The 16,841-nt window shown below is 54.6% G+C and overlaps 1 protein-coding gene across 2 annotated transcripts in view; it reads left to right on the forward strand.

Moving 5' to 3' along the window:
- Window positions 1–997: 997 nt before the first annotated feature.
- SEMA5B (semaphorin 5B) overlaps window positions 998–16,841 on the forward strand; it is a 119,395-nt gene continuing 103,551 nt past the window's right edge. For both annotated transcript variants that reach the window (XM_037051470.1, XM_037051471.1), the window contains exon 1: window positions 998–1,319. The gene's annotated coding sequence lies outside the window, so the exon portion shown is untranslated. The remainder of the gene's footprint in view (window positions 1,320–16,841) is intronic.

Raw genomic sequence — 16,841 nt, forward strand, 5'->3', positions numbered from 1 at the left:
TTTAAATACCTTTTTTTCTTCAGCAGAGGGCTCCCTTCCCATCCCTCTAGCATCCCTGGCACACAGGGTTTGACGCTTGCCCCCTCCGCTTTCTTGCCACCAGAAACACTGGACAATAAATTTGTCAACAATGCAGCCTTGCTCGAATGGTCGCGCGAAGCCTTCCTCCTCAGTTCACAGTGCTCACCGCCTCCCGGGATCCCTAGTCTCTTGGATGCCCCTCGGCCCCCGAAACGTTGTTGGTGTTATTTTACCCACTGTAGTCCCTAGCTGGTTTCCAAATCATTCTGTAGGGCAGGTATTACCAATCCTGGTTTATAGCTGAGGAAAGTGAGACTTGAAGAACGTTCAGTCAAGGTCGTACAGTTTGTCAACCCCAATCCAGCCAGCTCTGGTTTACCAGTCCAGCCCAGCAGCCTCGCGCCCACTTTCTGCTACCGCAGTTTCTGTACCAGATTTCCTCTGTGCTGTACGTGGTTCTTTCCCCCTTCAAATCCACAGGCAGGAAGATCGTCCCAAGCTAACTGTGCTGGGGAATTTGGGAGGGGAGAGAGGAGGCTTTCCTCAGGCCACAAGGCTTGGGTGGGCAGGGGTTGTGCGGAATGAGGCCCCGGGGTGAAGTCAGACTCGAGACGGGGGTTCCCGAGGACTGAAGGGCAGAATGTGGCAAAAGGTAGTCAAGTGCTTGGTGAGTGCTCAGGGACCTCGGTTCTACCACTCAAATGCCGAGTCCGAACGGGACTTCCACACCCGCGGCCCTACACTCTCCGGCTGCACACACCTGGCAGACAGGGGGCGGGAGACGCGCCGAGACGGGAACTGGGTGACGCAGGGCGCCCCCTCGCGCTGCAGCGCGCGCCTCGGGACTGGCGACTGAAGCGCCCGCCGCGGCGGGTCCTCTCCACCCCCTCCTCCTTTTCCTTCCCGCTCCCCTCCTTTTCTCCCCTCGCTCCCAACTCCTCCCCCACTGCTTCTCTCTCCCTCCCGCTTCCCTCCCTCTCTCCAGCTCCGTCGGTCCCCTCCTCCCCTCTCTCACCCGCGCGCCGGGTCGGAGCTAGTTGGAGTGCGGAGACTGCTGCTGGAACCCAGCTCCTCGGAGCCGGGTGGATCGGCCGCGGGTCCAGCCGCTGCTGGAGGAGCCGGACTCTAGCGGGCGCGGCCCGGGTCCGGACTGCACCGGAGCGCCGAGCCCAGAGCCGGAGGCGCTTCAGGCGTCGCCCCCCGGTTCCCAGACCCGCCGCCAGCCCTCCTGGCTCGCCTCCGCCGCCCCGAGAGCCGGGAGCCACCGGGAACCGGGCACCTGCGCCCGCAGCCCGGAGGTGAGTCCAGGGAGCCCCGGGCGCTTCCCCCCGCGCAGGCTGGGGCTGCAAGTTGCAAACTTCAGCAACTCGGTGGGGAGAGGGTTGAGAAAGGGGTAGGGACCCGGGGACATTGGCAAGTTGGAACCAGGTGGCGGAGGCTGCGGGCGGGAGCAGAGGGGGTCCCTCGACTCTCGATCCGCCGGCTGACACCTCGGCTTGGACGCCCTCCGCCCTAACCCCTTTCCCTCTGCCCGCTCGCTCTGGGGTCGGCTGTACTGGGCCCTCGACCCGCCGCGGTCAGCGCGCCTGGGCTGCAGCCGCGATGGGGACCAGGGGCCTGGGCCTGGAGGAGGGGACAGCGGAATGAATGGCTGTGAGAGAGCGGGGCGGAGGCTCTGACCCGGGAGCCGAGATGGAGGCTCAGAGAGGGCGGGCGAGTAAACCCGCGCTGGGAGAGTGCGGGCGGGCGAGGCGCGTGGGAACGCGTGGCCGCGCGGAGTGTGAAGTCTCGCTCGGAGACGTCCACTGCCCCCTGCAGAGCCCCCACCCCGATTCTTCCGGACCCCCTGCCCTAGCAGGGCCCTGCGGGGCCCAAACTGCCCAGCCGCAGCGGCCCGGGAGCCCCGCGTTCCCGCCTCGGCCGGTGGAGAGGGGTGCGGCGGCGGGAACCCGGACGCGAGCGCGATCGTCCGATTTATTTTTCTCATGGTAATTTGTCTTTGTGGTTGGAGCTACCCATTCACTTTCCGCTCACGTCGTGCGGGACAGCCAGCGCGGAGGGAGGGAGCGGGGGGCGCGCGGGCACAGGGATGGATGGAGACCGGAGAGGGGATCCGAGACCCGGGCAGGGCGGGTGCCCGGGGGGAAGTGGGCGCCGGACCCGCCGAGGCTGAGGCGACCGGGCGAGTGGAACCTCGGGCCCGCGGCGGAGACAGGACGGAGTCTGATTCTTCGCCTGCCGCAAACTTTAAACGACGAGGAGGAGCCACCTGAAGCGCCTCCCCATCCCCCCGCCGCCCGGTCCTCGGGTCGCACGGCCGGCCTCGCCGCGCCGAGCTGCAGTGGGCCCGGAGTTTGCAGAGGTAACCGCCTCACGCCTCGATCCTCGCTAGGATTTGTACCGCGGCCCCGAGAGAGGCGGGAGCGGGGAGCGGCTGCCCGCCCTCGGGACGCGCTCCTCCCGGCCCGGGGGCACGGCTCACGCGGCTGAGATTCCGGCCGGACGCCGGCCTGCGTGTGGACCCCCGCGCGATGCTGCCGCCTTCCCGAGCCCCGCGGGAAGCTCCCCTTCGGGCCCCCGAAAACACAGTCTCCGTCCGCATTTGTCAGGCCCCCAACGCCACCCCTCTCCGCACGTGGGCCTCCTTCTGCTCCCGGGCAGAGGCTCCTCTGTCCAGCGCCTGCCAGGCCCTCCTCCCAGTTCTCCTCACCCCCATTTTCCTTCATCTTTCTTGCTATTCTCTCACATTCCTTCTCCTCACTTACTTCCACTCCCACCCCCACCCCTTTTCTTCTTGACAGTCAAAAGTGGACTCTCGCCTTTTCTGAACCGGGATAGGTGACCTTGAGGAAGGGGCAGAGGGGAACGTGAGCTTGAGAACTGGACCTCACTAGGAAAAGGGGGCCAAATTAAGGGGGTGAAACTTCGGGCTTGGGAAAAACCCGAAGTACCCTGTCTCAAATCTAGATTCCCAACCAAAAAAAGGGAGGGGGGAGAAGGAAGGCAGATAAATTATCAAAGAGAGAGAAGGAGTTGGCCGCGCTGTCACACAGGGCAGAGGAACCTGCAGGAAGAACCGTTTTGGGAGACGGCTCAGGAAGGAGGGCTGCCTCTGGTTGCACCAGGTGTTGGGGAAAAGGTGTGTGTTGGGGGAGGGGAAGGGAGTGAGCGACTCCTTTCCGTGAATCAACAGCTACTACCACCAGTTTGGGAGGGGACGGCAGATCTCCCGTCTCCGCTCTCTGCCCAGGGAGTCCTGCCAGAGGCTTCCTCCTCCGGAACTGAAAACAGCTATCACCGCCATCCGCGCCGGCATTCTTAAGCTCCTAGTGTGTGCAGGGCACCGTCTAGGTGCTGGTAGATGCGGCGCTGAGCCCGTGCCCCGAGAGGCTGCTAACTTCACCAGATTGTGGGGGCAAGAGAGGGAAAACATGAACAAATCTGCTCAGGCAGTGCAAGGCGGCGACCCAGGGTTTAGGAGGGGACCAGAAAGTCCCATGACGCAGGTTGGACTGAGAGCCGGACTTGTTGACTCGGACCCCTTCCCCACCCGTTGAGTGCGTAGGAAGGGAGGGCCGGTCGGGGCCAGGGGTGGACAGGAGGGGCTCCCTTCCCACTTCTGGAGCAGGACCCGGAGGGCAGAGCCGCTGAGCCAGCCAGTCAGCCTGGCCCTGTGGACTGCCTCTCCCAGCTGGGGTCAGAGAGGTCACAGAAGCCTTTCTGTCCTGGGGCGCCTTTCCTGGCTTGAAAGTCCCTCTGTTCGTTACTTCTTATTGAGGTTTAAAGCTGTAGGAGGGCTTGGAGATTGTCACTTGAGGGGAGTCACTGACTCAAATGCCTACAGAGGGCAGACAGGTAACAATGTGCTGATCAAGCAGTCAGAGTGGCTGGGCTTGGGAACAACTGGGTATTTGGCGTCAAACTGGCAAAATAGCAATGGTCCAGACAAAACCCCTGTGCAGCCCCTGAGCAGGCTGACCCCCTGTAACTACAAACGAAGAGATTACAGTTCTAAGAAGTGATCTCCCCTCTTTGTGTGCACATGTTACCAGGTCTCCCTGTGCTCTGGGCATTGCCTGGAACACCCCCCAGCCTGGTCCTCCCTCTGACCTCGTGGGCCCCCAGCTCACGCTCACTCTCAGGCCCACTGGGATTCTTCTGTGAGATGATGCGTTCCTTAGGGACAGGGAGCCACCTTGTCTTATACAAATCTAGCAGTTGATATCCATGGACAGGAGAGTTCAGACGCAGGGTCGGGACTAGAACTCAGGTCTCTCACCCCTCCCCATCCCACCTCCATCCTGGAACCCTTGGGTATAAATCATTTTTTTTCTTTTAAGAGAAAGAAAAAAAATCCAACCACGACTTTGTGGTTCTCCTAATAGAGTAAAGCTTTATGCAGGGGTTGGAGGAGAAAAGACTGGGAGCAGCTCGTGTAGCATGTTTGGGGCTCCCGAGGAATATCCAGGAAGCCCTGAGTCCCGAGTTTGGGTCCAAGGAAGGGAAAGAGGAGCCCGGGCGGAGGGGCAGAGGGATGGCAGGCGTTATGGAGGAGCAGCCTGACAAGGCCGACGATGGGTGGATGGGGTTGCGTGCTCTCGGGAAGAAGATGCTGTCGGGTCAAGTTATTTTGAACTCTGATCAGCTCACTCCTGTCTGTAGTCTTGGGGACCCTCCTATACGCCAAAGGGAAAGTCAACGAGATAGCAGCTCAGACCACTACAATCAACCAATTCACTACTTTTGTGGAGGACTGAGGTAGTAGAATGGGCACGGAGGGCAAAGGACGAGATTCCTGATTAGAAGTGCTTGTTATCGTATCACGTTGCCTTCAAGGACCACCCAAGGCTGAGCTCTGCTACCCTAGTCGTCAGATGTTCCCCGTAGTCCTCAAATGTTGGCTTTTCTGTTGCCTGGACACGAGGTAAATGAGATCAGCAGTGGTGATAAACACAGGTATTTGTCATTTGCTGAGCACCTACTATGTGCCAGGCACTGTGCTAGAAACTATGGATACAACAGTAGATGAGCTTTTTCTCTGATATCCCTGAATGGAGGTAGATCAGCATGCTAAGACAACACAGTTACTAGAATTGCCTTGGCTTCTGTGATGGTGTTTACTCTGGGGTTTTTCTTCTGTGGGATTATCTGGGTGATCTGACAGCTAACGTGGAATTGTCCGAAGGACTCGGGGGAGGGCTGAGAGGGCTAGTTGTTCCCCTAATTCCAGGTCCCCTCTCCATGCCTCAGGTTCCTCACTCATGAAGTGGGGTTGAACACCTGTGTTGTACCTGTGGCGTAGACAGAGGCAGAGCCACGGATCTGGCACCCAGGGATGAGCACCGTCAGGAGGGAGTATTGGCTATTTATAGTTCAGGGTCCAAACCCTAGTCTGTCCTGGGACCACCCTTTGCCTCATTTTGACACCTTGATTACTAGCCTGTCTTCATTAACTGATGAGTGTGTGTGTGTGTGTGTGTGTGTGTGTTGGAAATAGTTACCTCTAACGAATGATTTTTCTTCACATTTAGATCTTTGCATTTGAGTTTAGCCATCACTAAGTTGGCCTTAAATTTCTGAAAAAGCGTAATGGACTTGGTCTGAAATGTGTGACAAGAGGCCAGAGCAAGTGTCCGGACGAGTGGGGCGTTGCTGAATTGACCGAATTGAGCCTTTTTTTTACATCGTGTGTGGGCAGCCCCTAAACTGCACAGTGCTGTGCTTTTGGAAACTCCCTCTCTGACTTTTGGGGGGGTCTCTGTTTACGCTGTTCTCTGTCTCCAGTGGAGGAATCTTCTCGGAGACTTTCTTTCTGAGGAAATCCCCCTTAAAACCGGCTTGGACGCTAGAAAGTGGCAGGGAGGAGCTCCAGCTGGGAGCGGTTTGGAAAGGGGAAGGACGCTAAAAAACCAAACCTTGCAGAATGTACTCTTTAATTCTGACGTTACTCAGGGCCTCACCAATGAGATATTGTTGTTCTTGATACCTTTGGAATAGGAACAGAAGTGGTGATTCCCTATTCCATTTGCTGCTGAGCCCGTTGGGGAGAGCTGAACGAGGAACCCCTGGGCTGGAGCCTGGGCTTGGGAGAATTTGACCTTGAGCATGTTTCCCGACAGCTGGGCTGCTCCTGCTCTTCCTCTCTCTGACTTGAACCAGGAGGCCAAGGATGTCTTCGGGCTTTTCCCTGAGCCGGTGAAAGCTTGAAAGGCAGACTGTGTGCAGAGTCGCTCCATGACACTTGCCCTCATTGATCTGCATTTAGGAAGGATGACTTCATCCGCCTTGCACCTGGAACGTGTTTGCATTTGAAGCCTTGTTAGTGTTATCGGGATATCTTTGCATTTGAACCCAGAATATCTCTGTGGCCTCTTCTGCGATAGCAAGGGTTGGTACCGGAGGATGGCGGGCGGCCATCTGTTCCGCCAGTCCCCTGAGGATCAAACTAGAGGAGGCAGGCTTAAGTTCCCAAAGGAAGAGGCTGGGCTGGAAACTAGGGAGGCTTCCCTGCTGGAGTGCTTCTGCCAAACCCAGCTGGCCTGTCTGTAAAAATGAGGTGTCAGATGAGCCAACCCGAAGGTCAGAAAGACCTCGAATGGCGATTACAGTCACTTCTCGATTTTCCAGGAGTGGTTCATTCCCGTTTGTGTGGATTATTTGGGGGGGATGTTTAGGCTGAAGCCAGTTTCTCGTTATCGTTGCTAACCCACCTGATTGCCAGTTGCAGCATCCTCTGAGAGTGCATTCTCCGTGTAGCCGAACATCATCTGGCAGGTAAATCTGCAGCATGTGTGCGTGTGTAAATATACTCATATACCTCCTGTATCACCATAGATGTGTTTTGCTTTGATCACCCAGCATTTGGGGTTATCTGCCGCTCTGTTCTTTTGCCAGGGGTGATGTGAGGCTGCTCCGAGGGAGGCAACTTCAGGGAGACGGCTGGTGGGTAGCAGTTTGACCCATCCCCACGTACCACCCCCACTAGTCCACCTGAGCCAAAACTCCCTCCATACCGCCCTGATCATTGTTCTGAAGGCCCCTGGGAACCCCGCTTTAAGGAGTACAAAAGAGCTGCAGTTGGCTCTTAATTATTCAAGGACGTGCGGGTCTAGTGTGTAAACCACCCCACCCAGGCCTCTTCTTTCCCTTCTTTTGGGACCTTGAGTAACTCTATACCTGCAACGAGAGGCTGGGGAAGATCTTATCATTTAATAAACATTTGTTTCCAGCAACCTGTTCCCTCTGCTCCTCTTCCCTCAAGGCACCTGGGAGAAACCAGGAGGCTTCCCAGAGGCCTCATCCACCCAAAGCGGTCTACCTTTAAGGTTCACCCATGGCTCTGTTGGCCGGAGTGTGTTTCTGCCCCAAAGTAGAAGAGTAATATACCACTAGCTCCAGCTTCCGCAGAGTTGGGCCCCTGTAGATTTCCCAGGATCCTGGTTTCCTTGCCTTTTCCCTTTGGTAGACTGACCATACCTGCAGTTTATGGAGTCAGCTGACACCTGGTTCCCACCAGAAGTCTAAGTGGAGAGCAGTGTCCTCACGGCAAAAGCTCCCAGACAGGCCAGTTCGTAAGGAATGCTTCTGTGAATGTCCCCCAAAGCTGAGAGTCATTTTTCTGCATTGACCAAGGGTCCTGGGGCCACCTGCTCCCTTTCAGCTTCTTGCCAGCTCCCAGAGGGAGTCTCTCGTCACATGCTGGGCTCAGTCTAGAGAGCAAGGCCCAATTGTCCTCTGTATGCAGGTGCGAGTAGCATGGTCCAGTGCCTCACTGATTCACTGGTTCCAATCAGAATCGCCTGAAGAACTTCAACAAAATGTAGATGGCCAGCCTCATCCTACACCTTCATGAAGTCAGAATCCTTGCGGGTGGACCTGGGCAGTGGTATTTTTTCAGCTTCTAATAGGCAGCCATGGTTGAGGGCCACTGACCTAGTCTCCTTTCCTGGGCTCTGTCTGACCTCCCTCCAAGACGGCTTGTGGAGTCTCTGTGTCCTCAGCCCCTCCACACGGCCAGGCCCTTTCCAGCAGGTGCCAACGACAGCCCCTGGATCACAGCTGTTGTGTGTGCTCCTGTGTTCTGAGCCTAATCACTCTCAATTATAAGCTGACCTTGGGAGCTCCTCTCTGGTCATTTTGTCTTAGAAAGCATTTATTAGAATAATGCACATTCATTCAACATTTAAAAATTGTGATTGTATGGTCTGTGCTTTTTGTAACCAGCTTGTTTCATTTAATAACAGATTGTGATAATTTCTCCATGTCTTAAGTATTCTTTTAAAATGGGCCTTTTCAAAAGGTTGCCAGTTCGATTCCTGGTCAGGGCACATGCCTGGGTTGGGGGCCTGGTTCCCCATTGCGGCTCCTATGAGAGGCAACTATTCAATGTTTCTCTCACACATCACTGTTTCTCTTCCTCTCTTTCTCCCTCCCTTCCCCTCTTTCTAAAGATAAATTTAAAAAATATTTTAAAAAATAGATGAGATGGGCTTTCTAATGACTGCCGGGTTTTCCATCCTGTGGATGTGCCATAATTTATTAACAAATCCCCTGGAGGCTGGACACCCAAGTGGTAAATCAGTTTTCAGTATTATAAATAATGCTGCAGTGAACACCCTTGTACGTAAATCTTTGTGGCTATTGATGATTGTTTCCTCAGAACAGATTGCTAGAAGTGGAGTATTTGTGCTTCTTTTTAACATGGACCATTTAGACAATTTTTGACTGACTTCTTACAGCAATACATTTTTTTAATTTAGAACTGAAAAAAAACCCCAAACTTTTCCCACGAAGCGCCTCTGAGGCTTCACACTGGCCGCTCTGCCCCACCTGGCCCAAAGGTCAGAATCCTTCCCCAGCCTCGTGTCCAGGCTCCACGTTTAGGTCAGTTCCATAAATTGCTGCCTTGCCGCTCAGGTGAGCTCCGCATCTCTGCTGCCCCTCGCCCCCAGACTTAAGTTTCTTCTTTCAGCTTCTTAGCCTTTTTTTCTTCACACCTGCAGCCTCAGAACTGGCAGGACACAGTGCCCTCATGCTATTCCTCCATGTAACAGCTATTATTTATTGAGCTGCTACTATGCACCAGGTGATCTGACAAACATAGTACCTGCGTTTTCTCTTTTAATCCTCATGTGCCTTATGTGCACGTATGATTTTTGACTCCACTTTCCACACGAGGCCACTGAAACCTTGAGAGAGAAAGACGATTTGCCCAAGGTCACACAGCTCCTGAGTGGTAGAACTGGGATGTAAATCCAGACTGGCCTCAGAGCCTACACACTTCAATGCTGCACTCACCTTTCTCCATCCTCGGCTCCTGGGTCAACAAGTTGTTCACAAATGGTCCATTACCACCTCCTGGGCTGATCCCATGCCTTTCTCCAGCAGAAGAAGGGCAGTTCTCACGTGTGAGTGGTGGAAGAGGGGGGGATGCTATTCATCAAAGCGCCCTTTTCCTTTTCACTTCCTTGAATCTGTCCTCACCCCTTTCTCCCGGGATCCCATGCCAGAAAACATTTCTTGCCTCCTGACTGACCAGCTGCCAAGATCCCAGCATGCCTTGCAGCTGAGCAGGTCCAAGTTATGACAGATCCCTATGACAGCTTCCCCACCCAGTTGGAAGAATTTGGATGCTACTTTCCCAGTCTGGATCATAAAGCTGTCAGGGAGGCATGCTATAGTAACGATTGGGTGGGGGGTAGGCTGCCTGAGTTTTGTTGAATGTCAAATATTGTTTAAAGTGGAGGATTGGATACATTTTTGTATTGTTGCCTCTGCAACATTGTCATTGCCCAGAAGGTAGAGAAATAGCGACCGACGGTCCTTCTGATTGGAGTCTGACCATGACCAAGAACGAGGTGATGGTGTGACAGGACTCCGATGAGAGGCACCACGTCAGCCTGTTGTTAACAATAGCCAGGAAAGAAGCGACATGCCCAGAGACCTGCCCTGGGCCAGAGAAAGCCTGACTTGGGGAAGTATGAGCTTATAATTAGGGATTCCTAAGGGGAGGGTGGTTTGTGGCAGGTGAGATTCCGAATACTGAAGCTTCACGTTTTATGCATGACTCGGATGAAAATGGAGTAAGAGAGCTTCCCAAACTTGTTGATGACAAGGCTGTGATGGGCAGCTCCTGTGAAACCTAGAATAAATGCTCAAAATTATCTCAGCAGACTGGAATTCTGGGTTTAAACCAACACGACGAAATTTAACAGGGGCAGATGGAAAGTCACATTGAGATCGCAGAAACTGATTACTCAAGTTCATGAGGGGGTTGGAGGTGGGGCAGACTTGATTTGGCTGTAGGTCCTGAGGAAAAGATCTCGGAGGTTTAATTGTGCACAGGCTTCGTAGGAGCCGACTCGGCGATGCAGCTGCTCACAACACCGTGTTCCATGGCACTGAGAGAAGTGCGGGGTCCGTACTGGGTTCTCTCTGTATGTTCTCATCTCTGGACATGGGTTTTAGAGGGGCCAACTCATGTGTGTTCAGTGGCTGGCACTCAGCATCAGGAAGGTGCTGGGGAACCCAGCCGCAAAAGGTCTGCTGAAGGCAGCCTGTCTGTTTAGACAACCCTGGAGGCCATGGTGGCTGACTGTGGAAGAAACAGGGCTTCCTGTAGAAGAGAACACAGCTCATCAATCTGGGAGAACCAGGGGACCCCAGAGTGGAAAGCACAAGAAGAAGCTGGATTTCTTAGCATGAGCACCTTCCCCAGCAGATGGGCCTTAGTGAAGCAGCTTGGGCTGGCCGTCCTGCTGCCTGGGAGGCTGCCGGGGCCCTCCCGCCCCAGACACCTGATCCGCCTGGCCGCGCACATCCATCTCTGTGTGGCCCTGAGTCTAGGGGACACCGCTTTCTTTCCTGACTGCTCTAGAGCAGTGGTCCTCGAGGTGCGTTCCCTCACCAGCAGCATCAGCAGTGCCAGAACCCGTCAGTTGCATTCTTGGGCTGAACCCCAGACCCTCGGACTCAGCCACACCCGGGGTGCTGCTCAGGGACCTGTGCTTTAACTGCCCCCCAGGCCATTCTGACCCACGCTGAAGTCTGGCACTCTGTGTCACACCTCACTAGGCTGTTCTTTCCGTGGCCGGATGCTTGTGGCACTTCTGCGACATGTGGTCCTATGCCGGGGAAGCTGTGTAGAACCTTGGAAAGAGCATGGGCTCTGGGATGAGACACACTTGGGTTCGGCTTGACTGGTTTGGGGTTGTGGGTTTTGTGGAAGTTCCTTTCCCTCTCTGAGCCTCCTTTTGCACTGCAAGGTGAGGGACGCCTGGTTTAAGGGACGATTACACCAAGTAGCAGAGCTCATGTGGACGTTCCCTCTGGTATCAGGTCATCTTGGGCAGGGTCATCTCTTAGCCTCGGAGTTGCCTCTCCTGCAGAAGCCTCCCTTTCCAAACCCCTTGGAGAGAGGCCTGGGTGCAGGCCACTTCATACCCCTCCCAGCACCCACCAGCGTGAGGGACTGCAGGTTGCAGAAGTGCCTCAAGCGTCTAGCAACAGGAATGAGGGCTTGGTTAACTCTTGAGCTGCCAGTTCCCTCCATCCCTGGACAATGGAGAGCCAGGGCCACTTTCCTTCCCACCCCTATCCTCCTGGGACCCCTGTCCTTATAAGTGTGAGCAGGGCCATCCCTCCAGGGCACTCGGGTCTTGCCACACTGTGACGCTAGACTCACTGCTCACCACATGCAGTTCTGTCTGCTGAAGCCATCTGTGAAGGTTTGGGGCCAGACCATCTCACCGCAGCCTCTAACCTTAATGGGTGAAAAGCCTGAGATGCTGGTGCCAAGCCAGGTGGGGAATGTGAGTGGGCCTTCTTGGTGCCATAAGACACGGGACTCGTCTGTACAAGTCCCTCCTGAGTGGCTCGCTGGTGGAGTCCTGAGCTCCTCAGAGACAGAAAGCTCATCTCCCTGCAGGGAGGCCCATTCAATTTTGGTTAACATGTCTAAGGGAAAATTCCTCTGTTTCTCTGAAGTCTGTGTCAACCCCTATGGGCTCCACTCCATCTCCTCCCTCATGGGGCTGTTCAGGAACATCCAGTCACTTCACGCCACAGCTCTGCGAACACTGCAGGCTTAGTGTCTTCCCCCTTCACGTCTGTGAGTCCTCCTCTGACTTTCTTCCCCTCTCCGGGCATGGAGCTCTGAACATCCTGCCACATGTCTTAAATTGAGGTCATCGGGACAAAATCTGGCCCTCCTGAGGGGGCCCAGCCAGCCCCCCCTCATCAGTCCGGGTACCACACCTGCCACTAGTGCAGCCTCTATTCGGCCCTGGCTCTTCGTGGCAGCACGTGGCCCTTCTGACCTTACCGAGCCCATGGCCCTCCCCTAACTTCTGGTGGTTTCCGGGCAGCCTTCGGCATTCCTTGGTTGCATCACCCCAATCCCTATCTCGTGTTCGCCCGGCATTTTCCTCGTGCGCCTACATCCACGTTGCCCCTTTTATAACAGCACCAGGCGTGTTGGATTAGGGGCACACCCTAGTCCTCACTTCATCACCTTATTTTCACTAATTACACCCCTGACAACCGTTTCCAAGGAAGGTCGCTTTCTGAAGTACTGGAGGTTAAAAGTTGAACATAGGAATCTGGGGGACGGGGGCACGCAGTTGAATCCCTAAGAGTGCTGTCGCTGTTTTGTCTCGTTTGGGGACCCCACATTTTCCGCTAATACCCTTTAGTTCGTCTAAGTTCACTCTGTCTCTCTAGCTGATCAAGGTGTTTTGGGTCTTGTCTCCGACATCCAATATACCTGCTGCTGCTCCCAGCTTCAGATGCTTCCCGTATTGATCTAAGGGTTTGACAAGATTTTGCACCTGGTGGGGTACTTTGGGGCCTTCCAGCACACGTGTATGTCCCACCAAGGGGCCTGGATCCCCTGGTAAGTGATCTTGGGTACAATGGTGCAACCAGCTCCATTACCCATTAATTCTACCATCTCCTAGCTTCCTTTTTCTAGCTTGTACACAACAGTTTCAGGAGGAGCTTGTCAGGTGTTTTTGAGATCAGTTACATGGGTGAAGCCCATTTCCCTTGTCAGCCAGCCTGGTGACCCTGTCGAGGGAGATGAGTTTTGCCTGACAGGACTTGATTACTGAACACACACTTGTCTGCCCGTGATCTCAGCTGCCTTTCCTGGGTGCCCACCCCTCATCATGTGTAGTCTCCTCAGGAATTTTTCTCAGCTTCCCTCTCTGTGGTTTGCAGAAACCACCTGGGACCCCTTTCTGGGTGAGAGGAGGGTGTGGCCCTCCTGAGGCCTCCCACCCGCCTGTGCTCACCCGCATCCTCGCCAGCATCCTGTCAGGATTCCTCAGATCCCCGCAGCTGCAGCTGTTCTCCGCCTCATTTGCATGTTCCTGGTCCCAGGGATATGCAAGGATGGGGCCAAGTGGCTTGAACTCATTCACCGCAGCTGGAGCTTTTGCTGTTCTTTTACCAGTTCTGCCTCAGGCCTCCCCTCACTCTTTCCTTTCCGTGGAATCCATACCTGATGGAGAAGACAGAACCCGAGCTGGAGACAGAGCTGCGGGGCCTGCCAGAGAAGTCCCCCGAATCTGAAGACACCATGTTAGTTACCTCTCAGCATTCTTTCCCCTTCCAGCTCCTTCCTTTCCAAATTCCTCTCATTCCTAAAATCTCTTCTTTCCTCTCTATTTTTCTCTTTGACTTAGTGAGGACCAGTGTCCATATGAAGGTGAGGTGTGTGTGTGGGGCGGGGGGGGGCGGGGGGCTGGACTGGCTTTGGCAGGGACACGGATCATGCCAGGTCAAGGGCAGGGAGGGATGCCATGTGCTGAGGGTCTCAGATGCTTTGCTGAGAAGTCTGGCTTGGAAGGCAGCCTGGAGCCCCACAGACCTGGGTTTGAATTCTGGCTCTATCATGTACTTGTAGGGTGACTTTGGGCAAATTATTTCTCTTCTCTGTGGCTCTGTTTCCTCATTTGTAAAGTAGCCATAGTATCTCCAGAGAGCAGCTGTGGGAATGGAAATAAATGAGTTCTTTTTAGTAAAGCAGGTTGCTTAGAAAAGTATCAGGGGCCTTAGGGTACCAAACAAACCAGTCCGCAGAGTGGTGAGCTGGAGACCGATGCAGTGGACTGATGTGGCAGAGAGGGCAGCCCATGGGAAAGGCGGGCAGTGAGGCCACACACGGGCCCAGCACATGGGCATGAGGCCCAGGGCTGCAGTGGGGCCATTGGGGAGGAGAAGGAGGAGTGAGTGTGAGAAACGGGGAAGGAAGAAGCCCAGGACTCTGAGCAATTTGCAGAACAGGATGGAGTCTTACAGGGCTTTTCAAAAGTTTACTGAGAATTTATGTTAGGCCAGGCTATTTAAAAATCCTGGCTGGTATGGCTCAGTGGATTGAGTGCAGGCCTGCAAACCAAGGGATCGCAGTTCGATTCCCAGTCAGGGCACATGCTTGGGTTGCAGGCCGGTTCCCTGCAGGCCATTTCCCAGCAGGGGATGCACAAAAGGCAACCATGCATTGAGTTTCTCTCCCTCTCTCCTTCCTCTCACCTTCCCCTCTAAAAGAAAATAAATAAAATAAAATAAATAAATGCTGTGTATATTTTAGCCCACGAAAGCCCAAGAGCAGCTATGACTTTTCACACCCATTTTACAGACGAGCTGACTGAGACACCCAGATACTAGGTAACCAGTAAGCCAGTCCCAGGTTTCCAATCCAGGTGGGCCAGCGGCGCCCCCAGCTCTCTCCTCCTCTGACTGATGTGCTTTTCTGTTCCGCCCTCCCCTTCCCCTATCACATCGCTTCCAGCCCGGGCTCCGTACCCCCGGATCCTCACACCATCTTCTCCTCATGGCTGGCGGCTCTGCCTTTCCAAAGCCAGTTCTCTCCCCTCCCTCCATCCATCTGTAGAGGGAAGAATCCGACTACAAGAAAAACTTCCTGAGTATGAACTGCAAGAGCAATTAAAACAGCTGATTGAAGAAGACTCTGGCATGACTTAGCTGGAGATGGATGGGGCAGAGGAGAGGAGAACCAGAACTTGGGACAGGGGCTGTGGCTCCTGCCTCCTGGACCTCTGGGACCAATGCTCTGGGTGCAGGATGCGCGGTGGTGACGTGCTTCTCTTGGCAAGAGGGCTGCCGCTCCTGATCGACCCAGTCCTTTAATTACACTTCACAGCCTGGGCCTGCTGGGAGGGAGGATTGCTCTGAGATCGGCACACCGCGCTGTCTGGAACGGTTTGCACTTCAGAAACTCCTCTCCTTGGGAGCCAGGACGGGGGAGCAGGGCTCCACAAAGGCCCAGGCCCAGGTGGCACAGGGAGGGGGCAGGTGGGAAGGGACACAGGGGAGAAGGCACAGGTACCCCTATGGGTGGATGAACGCTCCATCCCCAGAAATTAATCCTGGTGGAATTGGCTTCATACTCTCAGTAACAGCTGCCATGAGTGAGGACCTACTGTGCACCAGCCTCTCATTTCAGTTCTCATGGGGGCTAGTAGGGAGAGATTATCCTCCAATTCACACATGAGGGAAGAACTTCAGAGAGATAAAGAAACTTTCCTAACATTGTACAACCATATAAAGCTAGAGGTAGAGGCAGGATTTGAACCCAGGGCACAGTGCACTCAAAGCAAGTGCTCTTTCTACCTGACACTGGGCCCCTGCCAGCAGCTGGCTGGCTGCCTGCAGTCTCCTGTAGATCGGAAGTGTCAGATAGAACCAGGAAATGAATTTGATGGTGGAGGGGAGGTTGGGGGTTCAAGCACTGGGTATGTAGTTTCTTCGGATGGGATGTCACTGGCTCATGAACGGCTGTCACTGCTGGGAGGCCCAGGGCCCTGGGTTTCTCTGGGTCATTCTGGGTCTTTCTGGGTCCTGAGGAGGTGATGGGGAGGCTTTTATGGGAAACCATCCTACCTTTCCATGACACGGCCTTGGTCTCCCCGCCCCACCCCTGCACCCAGCCCTGTACAGGTTCCCAGACAGTCCCGCCCCTGTGACCTCCCTGGGGCAGCACCCTCTGTGCCATTGCGAGCCCTCTGGTGACCACTCCCAGGCCTGTCCCTCTGTCAGGAGCCTGTTTCCTGGCCACTTTCTGAGCCTCCAGGAGGAAAGCTAACCTTGAATCACAGGCTGTGTGTGCGTGGGTATGTCGTGTGTGTCGGGGCAGGGGGTCATTTCATGGGGGCCTGAGACAGAGTCTGCCGCCCCGTGAAGGCCTCACCTCTCATCCCAGCCTAAATTCAGACTCCCCATTCTTGGGCAAAACTCCAGATTCCATCTCCCATTTTCTTATGTGCACAGGGCATCTGGGTAAATCAATGTCCAGGTTGAGCCCCGATGTCCCACAGTCCCCTAGGTTGGACCCACAGATCCCTGAGCTTGCTCCTGTGTGACCATGTCTTAGACGCCCCATGAGCCTGACATTCTGCTCTCTAAACTTACGCTCCCTGTCGGCAGAGAGACACAAATTCAAACCTCAGTGAGGTATCACTTCTACCTGTCGCAGTGGCTACCATAAGAATGTCAACAAGTGCAGGCAAGGATGTAGAGAAGAGGGGATCCATGTGCAGTCTTCATGGGATTGTGAATTGGTGCAGCCACTGTGGAAGATAGTACGGAGGTTCCTCAATAAATTTAAAAAGGAACTGCCTTATTACCCAGCAGTTCCAATTCTGGGTATTTATCCAAAGAAACTGAAAATGCCACTTCAGAAAGATATACACACCCCTACGCTCACTGCAGCATTATTTACATCACCAAGATTTGGAAGCACCCAAGCGTCCTTCAGTAGATGAATGGAAAAAACAGCAATGGTCCATTCACACAATAGA

Source organism: Sturnira hondurensis, unplaced genomic scaffold, assembly GCF_014824575.4.
Source record: "Sturnira hondurensis isolate 20B ecotype Veracruz unplaced genomic scaffold, ASM1482457v3 Scaffold0007222, whole genome shotgun sequence".
Lineage (NCBI taxonomy): Eukaryota > Metazoa > Chordata > Mammalia > Chiroptera > Phyllostomidae > Sturnira > Sturnira hondurensis.